General features: G+C 31.7%; 1 long non-coding RNA gene across 1 annotated transcript in view; it reads right to left on the reverse strand.

The window, feature by feature from the left end:
- Positions 1-8,719: 8,719 nt before the first annotated feature.
- The window catches only part of LOC108694397, a 17,588-nt gene continuing 4,964 nt past the window's right edge, over positions 8,720-21,343 (reverse strand). The window contains exons 2-3 of the long non-coding RNA XR_001932077.1: positions 14,296-14,301; positions 8,720-8,732 (exon numbers count right to left, since the gene is read on the reverse strand). This is a non-coding gene — a long non-coding RNA (uncharacterized LOC108694397). The remainder of the gene's footprint in view (positions 8,733-14,295; positions 14,302-21,343) is intronic.

Below are 21,343 nucleotides of genomic sequence, written 5' to 3' on the forward strand. Positions count from 1 at the left end.
TGAAAAATCAGCTCTTTATTGTTCTCCAATGAAATAGAAGAGGGATTTTCAAATAAACCACTATTTCACATAACTGAATCCTTGACATTTCACTTATTGAATTAGGAACCTTGGTTGAAAATATCAAATGTCCAAGGATTGCAGGATCTAGTGACGCGAATACACACGATGACGCAGCATTCAAGGCGAATCTATTCTGAAAACGCTAAACAGTTTCTCTTCCCACGCGGAGCGACTTTGTAACATTCGAAAGGAAAAGCGCGGCGAAAGTGAGCCGATTATCTTACGCGACTTTTGCGATTGCGATCGATTTGTACGAGACGAAACTATAAATAAAACTGAAATCAGATTGAATCCCATTTCGAGATCGTATCATATTGGCCTCCTTCCAATAGCAGTAATGCACATAGGATCCAGCCCGACGGAGTAAATCCAATCCATTTAGTGTGACCCAGAATTCTCCGCTCACATCCATCCACGTATTCATACACCATCTCTCTTTTGTGTAAGTATAGCGTACTCAAGTAAAATAAATTACTGACGCGAGTGCGAATTAACAATTTGGAGATATGTCTAAACTCATAGAATAAAATTTATTAATGAGATATATTCTTTCGCACAATGTTATAAAAATATTTAAATTAATTATTATTGAAACGTTATATATTATCCCTTCAGAAGTATTATTAAAATATCCTTTGAATCCTTTATAATCAAATTAAACTAATAAATGAAATTAATTAATTAACTAAATGAGTAATTTTTTAAATATTATAATATTTACTTTTTTTTCATCATTTTTTACAAATTATCTTAATTTCATTCTCTTTTATTTAAATATTATATTTTATAAGAATTGGAATGTAACATACAAAAATATGTAATATGAAAGTCTCAACTATGTTTATCGATGCGAACGAAAAGGAAAGAAGATCGCGCGCGCGTACAACATTACCTCTAAATAATAAGTGTTCAGGAAGAAGACAAAGGCGGCGCATAATAAAACGAGAAGCTTGAACGACGACTACTTTAAAGTTTAAAGGCGGGATACACAGGAGCTTTCAAGAGTCATTTTCAGCGCATAATTCGACGCTTTTACTCGATAAAATCTCAGACGGTAGCCCATCCGCTATCGCATCGTGTGTTTTATGATGCCACGAAATTTTTTTCACAGCCGGATTGATATCGTGAATGATTAAAATATTCCGAATAATTGACTTTGTATTCGTGCTTTAAGTATCAGTATCGAGCAAATGAGAGAAGTGCTTTATCAGACGGAGTGCATTATAATGATAGAGTGCTCACTATTGCGATAATTGATTCCATTCACGTTCTAGAGACTAAGGATTTATCGGACGCCTTACAAAAGAGAAAGAGAAAGAGAGAGAGAGAGAGAGAGAGAGAGAGAGAGAGAGAGAGAAAGAGAGAGAAAGATAGCATGCACGTAACAATCCGATCTCATTTGAGCATACAAAATCAGCATAAAATGTCGATGCTATTAGCGAGATAACAAGACTGAGCCAAATCCTTAAGTCAATTATTCTTACAGTATTGAATCACAGAGCGCCGCCGGCGGATTCATTATATGTCATAATACGATTAAAACATTATTTTGTAAAGCAAGCATTAATCAAAGAGAGATTACGATAACGAGTAAGATAAACGCAACAGTTTTAATTGCTCGTACTAAGTAACATTACGCGCGAACTTTTCCCCGTAAACTCATTTAAAAACGAATTAAGCTGGAATGTTCATGTACGTTTACGTCTACTCGACGGCACGTTAACACAAGCAAGTCTAATCAGAATGGCATTACACCATAAAATTTCACTTTGCAAATGTACAGGTCATAATGAATGTACTTCTGAAATTTTCGCGTTTGTATGAGTGTGACAAGAATCAGATATTGTCGCGTAAATTTCACTGGTAAATTAAATCGACAGTTAATTAAATTAGAATACTAATGATTCAAGAAAAAAAAATTTGATTAAAGATATTTTAAAAATAATTTGATTAAAGATATTTTATTTGTATAAAAATAAAGGTAACGATCTGGTGGGTCAACAATCTCTCTACCGCGGTCTATTTCGAGATAACGATCGATTGATAAATACATGAATGAGTGAAACACTCCATTCCGGTCGCGACTGATTTAGCATAATAATGAAATAGCGAGGAAAGGTGCTGGCACCGACGTTGAATTAATTCGTCCACAACGGAACCGCGACGGTAGGCAGACTGACTGTTAGCACAGGTCCTGAAATAATAATTCTCGTTGGCTGTTTGCTAACGAGGTTACCATGGCCGAGATTATTCCACGAGAAGACGCTCTGGCGACACGGCCGAGCCTGAGAGGTATGGCTGAGGAGAGACAATAGAATGGATGGCACGATGATAAAAGGAAGCGTAGGATCAAGTAGGATGCGAAGTGCTCACAGGGTAACTGCTGGATAGGTGTTAAAACGCAAATGAAATTGCGGGATGAAAGAGCGGGGATAATAATAAGTGCAGCATATGCAAAGTGAAAACTTCAGGATAGCTCGAAAAATCTAAGGCAAAATTCTCTTCACGAGGAATCAGAATAATTATAACATCTTCCCATACAAATGACAATATAAATCTCATCCGCAATACCTCACTAAATCTCTAATTACATCTCCCTCTTGTTACGCTAATCTACAAACAGAATAGGCATGCTTGGAATTGCAAAACACGTACCGATTCTATATATATATATGTCTCTCTCTCTCTCTCTCTCTCTCTCTCTCTCTCTCTCTCTCTCTCTTCTCTAGCAAGATAATTATTACTAAGGCACGGATGTAATGCGAATCCTGTTATATGGACTAACGCAGTAGTGAGTTAACCCGCAATTCGTAGTCACGCATTAGGTAATGTTACGTACGTATATCCCGACGGTAAATTATTTCACGAGTTCTCCTTCGTGACGGTACGAGTGAATAGTACAGATTTATCCGGATCTGACTTCTGGCCGACGCTCTGGCTCTACGCCGCCAGTAGTGTGACCAAGGCTCGAGTCCGACAGAGAGACGAGCTTGGACGACGTTCCTGTCTTATATCGTAACACCAGGACGGAGGTAATAAAGAGTGTCATCGTTTAGCAAAGCCCCTGGAAAGGTCGGCGATAAAGCCACGCTGACTCCGTAAACGTAACTCAAGGCAGACGGGCGTTAAACCGCGGGGTAGAAGTGGCGTAACGATAAAAGCACCCTGGTATATCCTGATGCTGTATGCAGGATTATTCCGAGTTACAATGTGGCGGGCGTTATAACAGGTGCTATGTCAAACGCAATGACGGACGATTCGTGCGTGTGGTTCTTCGTGATTTTTGACGTTGCGGTTTCCGATCCGCGCGAGTGAGTATTGATTTTCCAGAATAATACCACCGAAAATAAAAAGCTTCCGGTTTTTTCTCCCAAAAATCACTTTTACGAGATTTCTTGACGTAAAGTATCACTCGATATGTCATAAATAAGTTGAACACGCGCAGATATAATATTTCGTTAAAATATTGAAATTTGTCTTTTGCTTAAAAATGAATTTTTATTTTCACGGAATCTTTGAATTTATGATATTAAATTTATGATCATGAATCTGTTTATTTAGATTTTATTTAGATTTTTTTACACCAGGTTAGAAGTAATAAAGAGTGTCATTTATAGATCATTTATAGATCAACAACAAAGCTACTGAAAAGATCGACGATAAAAAACGGTTTTGCTGAACAATCTAAAAATATAGATGACTCCTATACACAGAAAAGAGGTTTTGCTAAAGTATCTAAAAATTTAACCAGACACACAGATAAAAATAATTTGTGATTACCTAAAAATTATGTAGAACACTTAAACGTTGGCAACAATACTGCAAAAAGTTTTAACATTTTAACAAATTTAACTAATTTAAATGTTCTACATATTAAGAGAAAAATTTTGTGAAAATAACCAATAATTTGGTTAATATGTAAATTATAAAGTTTTTTATTTTTTAATTTAAAAATTGTTTTGTATTCCACAATCAAAATTTGGTTATTTAATAATAAAATTTAGAATGAACGACAATTTTTTAATTAAAAAATAAGAAAGTTTTTTGTAATTCATGTATCAATCAAATTATAGTTATTCATACAAAACATTTTTTATATTAATAGTTCAAACAAAATTATTATTCAGATCTATACTATCCCTAAAAAAACTTTCTTAAAAAAGAAAAAATTTACGCCAAGTGCATAAAAAAGGTATTGAATACCTTCTTGATTCTTCTTAATCAAAAACGGATATAAAATAAATGTAATTATTTTTATATTTTAATTTATAATGCAAATATTGTATTGAGATAATATTGGGTTGTCCGGAAAGTTCGTGCCGACTAACTTATATAATTTAATAAATGTATACTAAAATTTAAATTTTCTGCGTTTCAATTTTCCTTCAACATCGGCACGAACTTTCCGGACAACCCAATATATTCAGAAGTGCAATTAATGCAACCCGGGCAAGCCAAGTATTTCATGCAAGACAAATAAGATAGACTAAAAGTAATTAATCAAAAAACGGATAAATGTAATTAGCTAAGTATTTCACGCAAGACAAACAACATAGACTAAAAGAAACTGTCAACTGGATTATAGTGAAGAAAAAACTTGGTTTCCCTGGGTTGCATTAATTGTACTTTTATGAATATATTATCTCAACACTATTTGCATTATAAATTAAAACATAAAAATAATAGACAAATGTATATAAATGTAATATATACGTATGTATAATATATAGTGATATAGTCTATGGGACATGAAAATATATTCACAAATAAGAGACATGATATAAATTATGGAAAAATAATATACAATAATATTGATAATATTGAACACCAATTTTATTCGGATTAGGCGCAATTGAAAGATACGATATCGATGACATTATATAATAAAGGTGATTTTAAATTTTTAATTGCGGCTTTATTTTCTGAGTAATTTCAATCTAAAATTTGTTAATGTCAAAACTCCAGATAAAGTTAGTGATAACATCGCGAATTAGATAACGGCATGAATATATACGCAATGACATTCACACGTCAAATGGCCCGTTTTATATTTTTATATACTTGGCGTCGCGCTGCTACCTAGCTAAATTTTTAGATATTTTAACAAAATCATTTTTATTAAACTCGCATGCTTACAATTAGCAAACAGATTAAGATAAGTAAAGAAAAATAGAATAAATATATTAAAACATTATAGATGAATAAAGATCGTATCAAACTTCATTTCAAGCGAGGTGCGTATGTCACGAGCGAATAATCAAAGACGTGTTAAATTACGTTTTATAAATTGACTCAATTCGCATGACCGCACGCGCGACAGTAGAATTTCCCTCTCTCGATTTTACGAGGCATGATAAGTCCAGATTACTACGCGAAAAGAATTTATTGCGCTTCACTTGCGCTACCATTTTTGACACCTCGTTAATCCCGACGAGAGGCAATCAGAAAATATCTCGTTGACCCTTTTTATGCTTAAACGGTATGTCAACAGTTGTTCTATCGATTGCGAAATTTCTTGCAGAAAATTGCAAAGAAAATACATTAGAGATTGATAATAACGTCAATTCCTTGAAAATAAAACAGATAAATTGAAAATACATAATTCTTTTAAGATGATCGTTAGCATCTAATAAATTGCTTATCTTAATTTCATTTGTGTATTACGTTCTCCAATTTTAGCTTGAAAAATTTAAGACTATATTTCAAGACCATCAAATAATCAATATTTAAGTTTGCTTGAACTAGAAATTGTAAGAATCACGCAAAAATATTATTATGCACCAAGATCCGCTTTGACTGATGATGGCCTTTTTTAATTAATTGTATTGAATAAATAATTCTTGCAGATAAACCATATATCTTGACAATCATATTTCTTCGAGAATAAGCTAACATTCGTGACTATTTGTATGAACTTCTGTTATGAAAAGTTAATGTATTAAGCTATATACGTGCAGATGCGCACTTATATACTTATTTATGTTTAGATTCTAAATCATCCAAACTATTATAACGAGTTAGGCATACGTATCCGTCACAAACAAAGTTTAACCTTTTCGCCTACAATATCGTGTGAAACTCTGGTAAAAAAATCGGGCCAAACATAAGTATTACGAATGAAAGCCGTGGTACGTTCGTAAAAAGTTTAATTTTTTTTTAATTTGTAAGAGAAAGGTAGGGCAAAGGATTAAAGTTGTCGCTATTACGCGGAAACATCACCGATAAACACTTTAGATAAGTCTGCGATGATATCAAACTGATTTAGAAATCATCGACAAGCCAGCTGTTTTTTAATTTAATTCTAATAATCGAATCCTGTGATAAAATGCGTAGTTATTTCGAGATGTATATGCGAAATATGCAGATATACAGGCAATATACAGATGTCTAGTTTGACATGGAGATAGATAATTGAGAGAGCAAATAGACATGTAGATAACCAATGCACGTAGATAGTTAGCGATGTAAATAACTGGACGCGTACATTATGAGATAGGAAACGTCGGTGATTAAGTGCACTGAGCATCATAGATGTCAATATTTAAACGTATACATAGATGATACATGATTACAGACTTACAATTAAATTAAGATTTAAAATTACAATTAAATTAAGATTACATCGCGATTGCGAGTAAATAATGTGACTAGAGGTACAAATATACTTCAAAAATGGATTCACTACGGTAAAGAAACAGCAGCGTTTTATTCGCAAGTACAAGCTTACGATAATGTTCCCCACTAAGAAACGACGTAACGTATATTTCTTAGTCTTCACTTACGTTTCTGCGACCCGTAAAGACCACTTATCCTTTACGATAACGGCGAACATAGTCGTTTATGTCGATTACTATTTCCATCTATCGCGCTTTAGCTTCCAATATTTTTAAACGATTTTCAGACGATTGATATTCGCTATCGGTATATCGATAATAATTCTTGCAGATAAGTACAAAATTGTTATCAATTAGAAAATATGTTCATGACTCTCACACCATTAAATTCATAATATTAATTTATACCCAATTTGAGTTACTTTTAATAATTTCTATAGATCATCACTATTTCTCAATATCATTAATTTAATTAAAACAATTAAATAATTTAACTTTAAAGAAAGTATATTAAATTTAATTCAAGTTTATTATTTATTAAGTATACATGTTAGTATGGATATTGTTTGTTGAAACTAATCACAGAAATAAATGGATTTATATTTGGATTTATATTTAACACACAAGTTAAAAATGACAAATCGTTGCTTTAATATCTAACAGTACACATCACTTAAATGTCATCAATGTATCTTTGATAATAAAAGATATTCATCACGTCGTGCGATAAAAATGTATGTGCCTATCTTTTCAAAAATATAGGGATTAAAATTTATGACCAATCACAAATTTGAAAGGCGATAAAAATGTTGGCACTGCACTCCAGTCGACAACAACTTTGGCAGTACTTTTATACTTTCATCACTCTATCGATATTTTGTTCGAAATACGATCGTAAATTCAAAAACAGAACGTTGCTATCCAATAACGAAAAAATAAAAGAAAATGACAATTTTTAGATGACGCATAATTTTGTAGTATTATTATTGTTATTATTATATTTTGTATTTATCCTCAATTATTATATTCAAGTTTGTATTCAATTTTTATATTATGTTAAATTTTGTAATTCTCTATTTTGTATTCTAAATTCGATCTATTTTCATACCGCTTTGTTTCGCTTTTAACTAATATTATTACTTTCTCTTTCTGGTAGGCGTTAGAGCAGCAGATTTTGCCTCACTATTTTGTGAACTTAACTATTTTCTCGCTTACTCTGTCGCTGTTTTCATTTTGAAATTGATGCACAAATAAATTAAATTAAATTTAAAAAATTTTTTTCCAATACAGTTTGAGGCATAGGCGACAAATTCAGTATTTACAATTTAAAAGTTTAAAAAAGAAACTCATGCAAAGTACAAAATAAGTTTTAACTTTAAACTGTAGCTATGAAAACTACACCTATATTCTAAAACTCTTTGAAATTCTAAGTCTCTTTAAAATACAGAATGTAAATAAACTTCCGCCTTATAGCGATTGATAGGGGAGAGTTCAATTTTTTCATAATTTAGAATCAATTATAAAACCGTCGAAAATGTTCACTTCGGATGTAGACGACCCGTTGCTGTAGTTGAAAGTTAATAATAAGTTTTCTATTTTAATAATGCATTTCAGTTTTAAAAAATTCTAATAAGAAATCACATTTGTACAATAATTCTTTTATTCTTTTGACGTAATTTAACCGCTTCTTCTTTGTTGCACACACTAATTTACGAACGAATCACTGTGCTTTGATCTCCGAGAATTCGGTCATGGAAATTCAAAGACCGCGATCGCCGTAGTGCATCATAAAAAGAAAAATACGAGCAACCTTTCATCTCACGAACATCGATCAGACAGCGCTAATTAAGGTAACCCTTGAAAAAAACGCCCAGTGCTTGAATGCCAGCGGCTAGAACAGTACAAAAAAAACGCAACTCTCGCAGGATCGTTCCGACGAATTAAAAATAAAACAGAAGGAAGAAAGACATGCTCTCCTCGCGGATAGTTCATCATGGGAAAAATAGAATAAACGCCCCCGCATTTCGGACGCCGGCCCGAGGTAAAATAGAATTCCTGTAAATCAGAAATTTTTATTCGTTGAAATTTTATTCAATTCACAATTCAATTTCTACATGTCTCTTCTGATGATTCGCTTTTTTTCAAACTTCATTCGTTCGAAATCCGTATTTTTCAGCGGTAAAAATCAAAATATTCAATAATCCAACTAAAGCTTTCAAGTATCATGAGAGTTTAACTCAAGAATTTATATGCGCTTTCAGATATAAATTGCAGTTATATTACCGATGAACATTCTTTAATGAATAATTCTTGTTTCTATGGAGATAATTTTCCGAAACGTTCACAATCTAACAAGTGTTCAACATGAGTTTCGAATAATAATAGGTGTCGATAGCCTAATTACATTCGAAATTTGAATATGCTCGTAAATTAGAGCTTTATTGGTCAAAGGTCAAGAGATGCAACGGGCACGTCAGGAAATGCGCTTGGACCTCTCAACGGGATAATAGATGCAAATATAATCTGGCGGGCTTTCACGGTGCATTTAATGTTTCACGAGCGTACAAAATGGATAGTGTATGCCGGTGTAGTTGCATCAGCGTTGCTGCAAAGTTTCAGACGCCGCATGTAGTATCGAAAATCGAAAGTAAAGTTTGCTGATATCCAAAGTATTGTACACTTTTTTTTTCATAAATTTGCTGTATTAGTTACATAATTTACATATACAAACTCACTTTTCAATACTTAATCTTTTTAATTATTAATATTAATGATTCCATAAATATAATCAAAATGTCCACGCATGTGTTCTGCTTAAACGGTTAAGTTATCTCATTAATCCGAGAATAATCATCTAATTTTTTTATATAAACAATTACCAGGGGTACTTTTACATCCTAATTAAAATCATTAATAATGTATTGTATATTATTGATCATTTTCCGATTTATTAGTATTTGAGAGCATTATGGATATTAATCATAATTTCCTGGAAAAATAAAAACCAAACAGATATTAAGCGGAAATAGCATGTTAAATAATTTTATTATGACAATATTTCCAACAATAAAGATTTTAATATAACACTTTGTTATTGCAGATTTTCGATGAAATTGCATATTTAAAAGTTGCAGATTTAAAAGTAAAGAATAATCATTAAAAAAGAAAGGAAACATATTAAACAATATTCATATAAAACAATATTTTACAACAATTTATATTTTTATATTTTAATTAGTATTATTATTTATATTTTAATTTATATTTTTTCGCTGCTGAGATATAAAAACACCCCAGGTGACTATTCCGAGTTAATTGTTATTGTGAAGAAGATCGATTTTCCGCATATTGGATTAATAGCGCACATTCTTCGAATTGCATGTTCTCGAAGTTTTAAAAAAACATTTTCTTTTAATTTAAACTGTAACTCGCTGCGACGAATAATATCTCTCAAAACATGATAGACACGCGTATGAAATAATTTTATTTCTTATATTTCCCTCGTCATTGGTTTCTACTGCGACTTTTCGCGTTGTATGCGTTCTTTTCTGCAAATATCGGATATACGCGAGTATATAAATATAATCCATTACATACTAAGATTAAATTTCCTGAAAACGCAACGGTTTCAATAACAGTCAAGATAAAATATGTTTGCAAGGTAGCCGAATGTCAAATTAGCATACTGTAAACATTTCTACATGTTAACTAAAGTAATATTAAAAAAAAAAATGACGTAGAATCGATAACATAAATTGTTTAGTTATTGTAAAAATGCCAGATATACATATTAATGGGAGCTCTTACTTTCCATAAATCTATTGTCTTGATTTCGAATGCGACAATAAAACAAACATTTGTATTGTAACGTCATATCGGCGATTATCGATTCCGATCGATTATACTTGTCCGCGGTAGTAAACGATACAGAAAGAAAACTTCGGCATTCGGTTACTGTACGATATTACAGTGGCGAGCAATAAACCGCGCCATGTATTATTTGGTAGAGGCTGCGACTATGAATCTTTCATAATATCGTCGAGAACGAACGGAGAGAGTAACAGAGTACGGGAATAAAAAGAAGTTTCAGAATGTACCTTAACAAACATGTATTTACATATTGATTTATTCATTTAAAATGACTTTCTCGACATTCTGCGCTAGCAACTGAAGATTTTGTGGAATTCAAAGATTCTAAAACTTTGAAAACTTACAGCAATAATATGCTAAATTACAGAACGAATGTTCGCGGAACATTCTTATATCTTTTCTCTATTTGATTATACTTGCGATAATATTCTCTAGCTTTCTTTGCGGAAAACTATGTAATACTTTTAAAATAGTTAAAAGATATAATAGTTATACGAAACATATATTACATACATTTCTTTATCTCAATGAATCTTTTAATTTACTCAATAAAAATATTTAAATTTTTAAAATTAATAACAAAGTAGAAAAAACAAATAATTAATTATTAAAATTCAAATCGAATGCAAATAAGAAATTTAAATCGCAATAATATAAAGCTAGCGGGAGCTATAAAATTTCGCGGCTATCGAAAAATACTAAATAAAAGCAATTTAGGGGAAGAAGTAGATTAAAAAATTTACCAGACCATTAGAGAACCGTATGACCTGGAGGAGATAATTCGCGGAGAACGTTACAACCAATTCACGAGCCGAACGAGAATTACATAAATATAAGATACCCAATGCTAGCGCGCAGTAGAGATAGTACAGTATTGGTCAGACGTGGCGTCGTCTATTCGAGAACAGAGAGTGGAGAGAGGATTTCAATATAGAAGCTCGGTGAAACGAGGGTCGACGTGCCACCGCTACTGAAAGTCAGAGCTGAGGATTAGTACGTACACGAGCGAAGCCCACATGGCCGGGAGATAATGGATTATCAGACGGTGAAATTAGTAAGTGGCTTTGTCGTAATTGCGCTAAAGCATCGCGGCGCATTGCGTTCGTATGTCAGCGACCGATCTCTTCTAATATCCGCAAGAACTCATCGGGAATGTAACGATCCCGCAATATAGTGCATTCCAGAAACTCATGAGGATGAAAAATCGCTCTTTTCCTGCCTGAAGGGATATTATACGATAACGAGGGGAAACATCACGACGAGCGTTGCACTCGCATGCTGTTAACATGTGTTTGTACTAACCCACCGCATAGTTATGATTATACTGCACTGCACTAGAAACTACACGATGTCGAGGCACACGAAGTAATTTCGAATTCGTGTATACGCGCGCTCTTAATTGAGCAAATATAACACCGCGATGTTTAACGAAGGGATACGGCAACACGAAGGATACATTGCGGATCTACCTACTGGAATTTCGTCCTTGTATGTTCTGCGTAAAATGCGGCTGTCAATTTCGCGGCGCTTCAATCTACTGAGACTCGCGAATTCACGAATGTTGTTGAATTTTCAAAAATTCGTGATACTTATTTTTTTACATTTTTTTCCTTCCTTCCTTCCTTGTAGAGGGTAGATTCTTCTTTTTGCGAATAACTTGTCGAGAACGCGAAATGTTCCTTCAGGGCGATGATATTGAGAATCTTTAATGCGGCTTCGAGTGCAGTGGATGACGAGAACGACGGCAGTCGTTCCACCATAATCCGGTATGCTATCGGAAAATCCAGTACTAACCCCCGACAAGCTTATCTACCTCGTTAGCACGCGGGATTCCTAGAATAATTTTTCTTCCTTCGAAAGGAAGAAGATCCGGCGATGCAAATTCGTTATCCGCGCGATACCCGAGGCAATTAAAGTAAAAGCGATTCAAGTTAATGATGCTAACCCGATTATGTCGGCACGAAGTTAGCACTCACGATGGCAATACACTATTCGTGCCGACTTCTTAACATCGCGACCATCAGCTTTAATTTCCTCAAGGCAAAAGCTGTTAATTGAATTCGCAAGTTTTTTCGCAATCGGTTTTTAGATGCTCAAACAGTTGTGAGTGTTCGTTCACACGAGTTTTCTCGTCTCTCATCACTCGTGGATTATCTGGTTTTGTTAAATTTAGCTATATCAACATTTTCTAGAACAGGGAATTCAAAAACTTTTAGAAAGTCATATATTTATATTGTTATATATTGTTACCGTTTACTTTTTACACTGTAAATAATTACGTAAAATTATAATGTATGTAAAAATTACACAATTTATAATAAAAGTATATAAAATTATGCGTTATTACAAAAATTAGTATTTTTTAATTGTGTTAAATATATCTTTATATTAGATAAAAAATTATATAGCAGTAGTATATTTTATAGTTTCTATGTAACGAATTTGTAATATTATATATTTAACATAATGGTAACATATCACTTATTATATTTGTATTCTTATGTTTATACATATAACTCAAGAAAAATTGTATGCAAATTTGTTGATAAATTAAATATTTCTATAAACTTAACTTCAACAATTGTAAATTTACTTTGCAAATTACTTAATTAGTATAAGGAATTATTTTATTTGTAAGTTGTAAATTTATGTGTATAAATATATACTTTTAATATTGAATCCCAAACTAGTATAATTATTGTAATTTTACATGTAATGTTTTTATAGAAAAATGCGAAATATTAATTGAAATATAATTTATTATAATCGCTATAAAATGAGTGACGCTAATAAAATAGTGGGCAAGAAACTGCGACATTGTCGACAACAACTTCCCTTTTAGAAATTATATCAAGTATCTACTTATACCGGCGGCAAAGCCAAGAAACAAACATTTGAAATATGGTGGATAAATCTGCAGTATCCTCGAGGACATAATGCAATATAAAGTTGTACTCTCTGTATCGCATTGTTTTCCTTGCTTTCACTGTTCTTTTCTATACCTGTGTTCTTTCTATTATACAGTGACTTTTTCTCGCATTCTGCCTCTCCTTTTACATCAAGAAATGTTTCATAAAAAAAAATCAGTTGTAATCGATCGTCGTCTAGATTCGATCTTATTTCGAAGAGAGTTTACGATAATGGGGTATCGCCTCACCGGATAGCTTACCATAGATGTGGGCTATACTTTACCGAACATTATCATTAAGATAAAAATGCCAGCGATAAAAAGGAGATGGGACATCGAAGAGTCCGCCGGACGATAACCTCTGACTCGCGTTTAGTTATAGTGAGTCTGAAGGTTACAAAGGCGAGTGGGAAGCAAAATCAATAGCGCAACTAATAATAAGCGCCGAATCCCCTAAAGTGATGACGTTACATCCAATTTGTACCCTATTCTTCGCGAGACTTCGGCTAGAGGCTTCGGCTTTGTGGATTTTAAAGATGATCACCCGGAAATAAAAACTCAGGACAGTGAAAAACGAGCTGCCTCTATTTTTTTATTCTATCTTTTATCTTTATCTCTTGGAGCTTTCGGTTTATCTGAATGAAAATTTATAAGCAATCGATTACGAGAATTCATATTATAACATCCCAGATAGCAAATTATCGACATTTTGTCAAAATAACGAGAAACAACATCAGCTTGTTGCCTGGAATTGAAAAAACGGTTCGCTAAAGTACTTAAAAATTTAACTGGATACACAAATCTGAAAATAATTTTGCTGGACCATCAAGTTAATTATACAAAACGCTTAAACTTTGATAACAATACCGCAAAAAGTTTTAACATTTTAGCAATCAGTTTGAGCGTTTTTACACAGTTATTTTGATTGATTCAAACAAAATTATTTTTCAAATTTGTATCTGGCTAAATTTTTAAATATTTCAGTAAAACCTTCCGTGAATGAATGCGTAATACGTTACCCTTTCTATTGTATAGTCTTTAATCGAGTACTGACTTGCCAATATATACGCTTAACAGCTTTCGCGCTTAACTGACGCTCTAAACAAATGACTGTAACCGCAAGCGAGCGATAGTTTTCACTGTTCGCATAGTTCCGACCTGGCATACCAGTGGCGAACCGAAAATTTACGCTTCCCGAAATCCTTCAGAATTTCATGATCGCCCGTACATCTACCCAGAGGCGCGTGCGCCAGCACAAAAGTTTCGCCGTTCTCCTTTGACAACTTTTCACCGTGCACAAGATATGCTAGAAGGGAAACTAAAGATCGCAAGTCCTTCAAAGAATGGGAAACTGTAGAAGTGATGAGATTCGCGTTCGAAACTGAGAAGCAACTGTGAAAACTGATGCTCCTCCCAAGACTTGTGACGTGCAATTTGCATCAATAAAACCCGCATTTAGGATTTCTAAGATTATTTTTGCGCTAGAATACTTAGGAATGTCTCAGCTGTACAGTCCCTGTAAATCATAATTATTACTATCTTTTATTGTAACATTTCAACTTAAAAAAATAATGAGAAAAATTTCAATTGTTTCGTACAAGTACTTATAATCAAGATAATTTATGCAAAGTTTTATGGGGATTAATTTATTGTTATTAGTTGTTCTGTAAATAAATAAAGTTTACTATTAAATTTTACTTATTTATTAAACAACTAATCAGTAAATCGCCTTAAAATTTTACATAAATTAGCTTCATTATTAAGTATTTATATAAAAAATTGAAATTTTTCATCATCTTGTTTTAAATTGAAACATTAGGATAATAAAAATAATAATACAATAATAAAGTAAATGAACTATAACAATGTGTTGTTAAATTATTACATGATTTTATTCACAAAACTATTTTTTTACACGTATATAGTTTCAGTATTTTTATATGAAAAGTATAAGTATTGATACATTTCCAATTTCAAAATTTTTTGCAGGGACTGTATGTATCTCTGATACATCCTTAATTCTTGCGATCTTTAAAATCTTTAAAGCTTCGAATCAAATTTTTGCATTAAATTATTTACACTGTGTATTTCTTACAATATAAACTTCACGTTTTATGAGATCGGTACACTCTTTTCTCGAATAAGTCTTGGTAAGCGAAACATCCTTTCAAGTCTCGTAAAGAAGTTTATCGTCGCGTAGAAAAATAGAAATAGACGCCGGGCGATACTGAGAGCTTCTGGCTAAAAGTTTTTCAACCGAGACGAAACTTACGATCACTGTGTAGATTTAAAAAATTTTGAATCAAGTGGAAGAGATCGTGATTCTCAGAAGATGAAAGGGAACTAAATTAGTAAGCAGGACTGCTGAAAGTTAGATATGATTAACGAGACGTCACGACAATTTAATATTTAAATTATTTCGCGTTTGCAAAATTTAAAACATCAAGGTTACTTTATTCCATAAGACAGACTAATTGTTCATATAAAATTGAACAAGAAATTCACGCCCTCTCATAGCACTTACAACAACGTGCTAACTTTTCGCCGGCAATTCCTTAACCAATATTAAACCCCTTAATAAATCAAGTTATAAATTTCAATCAGGAATCTCTCGGAAACTTTCGTTTCTCCTTTCTCTAGAAGCTTCTTTCATCAGTCAAAGAATTTAACGTCGATTAACTACGCTACTAGTAATTAGCGTCAATATATCGACAGAGATGAATCCCGAGAGTGCAAGGAAAATCTCAACAGGAACTTTGACAGAGACCGAGCGGAAACTTCGGACTTTTTGATCTTGGTTTAGATCTTAAAAATTGCAGGAAACTCTGCAGGGGGGAAATATCCCTGGAGGACTTACGATTTCTTTCCTAGCTGCTCGACCTTCTGCAAGAAGGAAAAAGTAACGAACAGACAGAACGAATGGACACATAGAAAAATAGTTTACTACATCACTAGTATATAAGGATATAGAATCAGAAACAGAAAGAAGTATAAATCTTATAATAAACTAGTAAAACAATAAAATAATATATTTATATTATATGTTTTTTAATAAAGCTATTCTTTTTCTAAAAAAATAATTACTATTAATTAATTGATCGTATTTTACATAATAAATGCCTTCTTATAAATACTTTTTAATACTTTGAAGAAAGTATCTCTTTGCACATCATGTTAATATGTGCATTTTAATATGTAAAGTACTTGTTTTACAACAAAATAAATATCAATGCAAAAATCACAATTCCTATGACGCATTCAGATCGATATTTTTTTGTCGAGCATAAAATTTTCTAAAAATATTATTTTTAGGTATAGACTTATCAAATCATCTTATCATCTTTAGTAATAATAACATTTAAGAAAAATATCTTTATGCAAAGATTTTTATAATTTTTTTTTATATGATTCAACGAACAGAGAAATCTCTCCTTTTCTCTATACGACTCGCAACGCAGAGCCGACGAAAGCGTCGGCCCTTTAAATCAAAAGTTCTTCATCGACATTCCGATCGAGTGGACACGAAAGCGCGGAAAGAGCTGCTCGATTATTCTCATTTCGTTCCGCCGCCATCACTTTAATGGCGTTGTTTCGTATCGGACGTAGGCCTTTGTGCGGAATATCGAATAGCAGCTTTGAATCCTTTCGAACTAAAAAGTTTTTCATCGACATAACGTTTCGAGATATCAACGATAATTTTTCAGCGTCATAGATAGAATATATTTATCATAAAACGATTTTAACGAGAAAAAATTATGATTTTATTCACAGTATTATACCTTCGTGAAGTTAACACTCCATTTTTAGAATTTTACATGTACAGTAATCGAAATAAAATTCTAATTCTTCCGTAAAATTCTGGAATGATTCAAATATGATATTTCTGATATGATTCAAAAGGAGTTTTATCTATCAAATATAAAAAGATTAAAATTAAAAGAAATAATGTTGAAAAGGGCTACGAGTCCTTATGCAATAAATTCAGTAAATTCAATATTAATGATATTAACATAAAAATTATAAGTAAAAGCGTTACAAAAATTAATTAATAATTTTTATGTTAATATAAATAATGTTTATGTTAATATATATCGTTAATACTAAATTTATTGTTTTGGTCCTTTTTTCAACATTATTTCTTCTAATTTTTATTACTTAAGCCATATTATATTATGTATTTTAAAAAGATTAAAGTTTATAGATACTAATTTTATAATTCTATTTTTCTACAAACATTGATAATAAGTTTATTTTAACTAAAATTAATTATTAAATTTCTTATGCCGTGAATGTTTTAATAAAACTCTTGAAGCATTGTTAAAAAAATTCTAAAGAAAGTACCACACAAATTTCTGGAAAAGATTTGTATAACTAACAGAAAATGTTCATCTATTAAAAAATCGTCAGAATATTCCTATATTTCTTTCACGTGTTTAATTTATCAACATTTTTTTAAATATAATACAAACTTCACACAGAATTCATTGTGTAAAGCCTCTCAATGATATTAAAATTCTGAAAATGAGATATTTATTTCCCCAAAGCCGGTATTACGATGTTGTAGTAATTTATAAATGTGATTCCCTATTCTCTCATCATCGCTTTCCTTTTTGAATTGCAATAAAAAAAAACTTATAAAAGTGTACGAATTTTGTTCTCTATTGTGCATTTTGTTAAAGCTCATTTCTATAAACATTAAGAAGAAAAATTGCCTTTATTATAGAAGGCATACACAAAAAAATATAGCGGCTATTATGTAACATGATTTCCGCTGAAACAGCTACTCTTGTATCAGACACGTTGCGAAAATTGCTCAAAAGCCGGTGTTTTGTGGTTTGAAAAGTTATCCATCACCATGCACTAAAAACTATAAATTCCGTTTCAATAGTCGGCCATTGAAACTGTAGGGCATTCGAGCGATGTCGCCCGTAGCGTCGTGTTTGCATGCGCAATGTCGGTTCTAGCCAGCCAAAAAACACATTGCCTCTGTCTATTTGAAATATTTTAATCGGACAGTGGCGAAGACAAAGGATCTACGCGTCAAAAAATCATTTTTCGATTCTTTCTCAAAGCGAATATTCAGTCAGTATTGCGAAAAATAACACCACTACCATTTTTTCGCAACATCGTAGCAGCTTTTGTGAACTACATGAAAACCGTTGATTCGCAAACAAATTTGAAGAAAAACCTATCGAATTCTCACAATAATATTATTCAATAATCAAGATATTTTAATATTTAAAATTGAATCTTACAAGACATGAAATTTTGCTTTATTCTTTAATCTTTGCTTTATTCAGAAATATTAATAGAGTACTATAAAAAAATTAATATTTCAGAATTTATAAAAACTAAAGTTAAATTATCAAATTCCTTCATTTTAGATCTTTATAAATCTACGATTCTTAATTTCTGTAGTTTTAATCATACGAACTTTACTCTTATTCGATAAAAATGTATAAAAATATCATTTTAATTTGTTTTTCACTTTCAGAAGTTTGTCACTTTTAAAAATAGAGATATATTATTATCCTTTATTACGATATAAATTATTCGTGTCCAGTTTAATTTTCATCACTTTTATCATCACAAGTACACAAATATTATTAAATAATTCTTACAATTTTAATATCTTTAGAAAATATTTAAAAAGTTGCAGTGTAATAAAAAAAAAGAAAAAGTAGGAACTAGCCATATGTTCTTAAAATTTTAAAGAAAAGAAATGCGCAAGAATGTGTAACCGTGTACTGAGGATAAAAAAATTAGATAAAACAGAAAGTTATTGTTATATTAAAAATACATCATCAAACTTGAAAGTCTACTGTCCTATGTGAAGTTAATATTTCATCAATTTTCAGAGTTTCTGTTCACAAAAAATTTTCAACTTTCTAATCCGATTAAGAAAGAATTCTGACAGTTATCGATCTTTGATTATAAATGCGCTAAAATATGCGAGAAAGTGAAAAGAAAAGAAATCTTACAGAATACTCAATGTAGCGCATAATAAACTTATAGTTTTCATATAAAGTTAATGAACGTTCTCTACCGAAAGATCAAAGGCGTCACTGCCTCTAAACTATCCTAGAAGGTTATCAACATTGTTTCCAACAAGAATGTAATATAAATTATTTCGCGAAAGTGAGAGCATGTAATAACAATTACTTGCTAACATTAATAAAACGACTGTATAATTTCGTCGGACATTTTCATGTGGCGGACGTCGCAACGCAATATTGTAAATGAATTAATACATTGAATGCAAGCATGCAAATAAATTCTCTAAAATTAAATAAAAATAATTTAATTTTTTCGCACACGCAATATTTTCAATTTAACAGAAAGTGCAATCATGATATCCCACAGTGATCGATAGTCTCGAAGTCTGAGACTTTCGCTTCCCGCGGCCACGATCTGACATGTATGACCTCGCGGCGAGTCCACTTCGCAATTAACGAACTTATAATTAGCGCACGCCATGCGCTGACAACTTTCCTCAGTTCGGATTACGACCCTTCCTGTCAGCGACAAACGCGTGTTAGCGTGTACTTCGTTGGCAATGTCAGATAATAATTGTTGCGTGCACGCTTATACAATATGTACTCGGTCAAGCTTCCGGTTCCCACCACAGCATTAACGCGAGCGCGATGGATCGATAAATGTATTTTCGTTTGTCAAGCGTATCGTGTGCATTTATTAAATAAAATATAAATACAACGATCGGATAGCGATGCAATCCATATTTATCGAAAGATCAACAATTTATCGTTACAATAAAATATCACAGTACAAGAATTATGCAAGCAATACTCCGGAATGTTAAACAGAATAAGGTAATTATTCGTTTAATATAATCTACCGTTCTTTTCAAATATAATCTGGAATCATTATATTAGGAGTGAATTTTGCTTAATTTTATCTCTCATGTTATAATAAGAAATACGCGTATTATTTAAAACTTTAGAAAATAAAATATAATACTGAAATGATACGGTATTTTTAATAACAAAGACGTGTAGTAGTTCACGTATATCTTTTCTTTTATAACACTCGTAGTAAAATAATAAAATACGTATAAGTGTAAGATGTACTCCAAAATGCATCAAGCTATATGACATCGTAACGGCAGGGCTCTATTTCAAGGACAGTTAAGCTCTAACGACATATGCCTTGCTTTTCACCTTCAGAAAGATCAGTATACCTATAGTAACGCGAATGCAGGATAAATCGGATAATGGAAAGTAAGTATTTTCAAGAAAATATGTTCCATCGAATTAGTTAAAAATTTTTGAGAGGCTAATTGTTATTCATTTTCTTTTGTAAATATTCTTTGATTAAATCCGAATATAAAAAAGTATTTGTTCTTTATGCTAATTATACGGAAATTATTGCATATAATTTGACGAGAAAATTTGGCGATTATAAGAAACATGTAATTATCAATAATGTAGCATTGTGTAAAATTTTTATATTTATACATTCAAGGATTTTTTTTAGAAATGAAAAATTGAAATATTGTAAAGAATCAACGTAGGATTAAATATGGGTTAAGCAAATATAATATTATATGAAAAATATCAAAAATTTATATGAGATATAAAATCCTATTATAAATACATTTTTCTGGAATATTTGATATTTTGTTGCTACGGTTTATGAATCATAATCGTTATCGCAACGCCGTCGTACGTAAAAAAAACTATTTTTTCATTTTGTAAATTGTACTCGTACTTATAATATAATATCGAAATTAGAAATATCAAAATAGTTAATTATATCTTATATGTATTTTAAAGATATGATGAAATCATATTAAATAATTTTTAATAAAGCTTATAGAAATTGTTGAATATAAAATAATTATCTATTACATATACGTGTAATATATATA

Source organism: Atta colombica, unplaced genomic scaffold, assembly GCF_001594045.1.
Source record: "Atta colombica isolate Treedump-2 unplaced genomic scaffold, Acol1.0 scaffold12, whole genome shotgun sequence".
Taxonomy (NCBI): domain Eukaryota; kingdom Metazoa; phylum Arthropoda; class Insecta; order Hymenoptera; family Formicidae; genus Atta; species Atta colombica.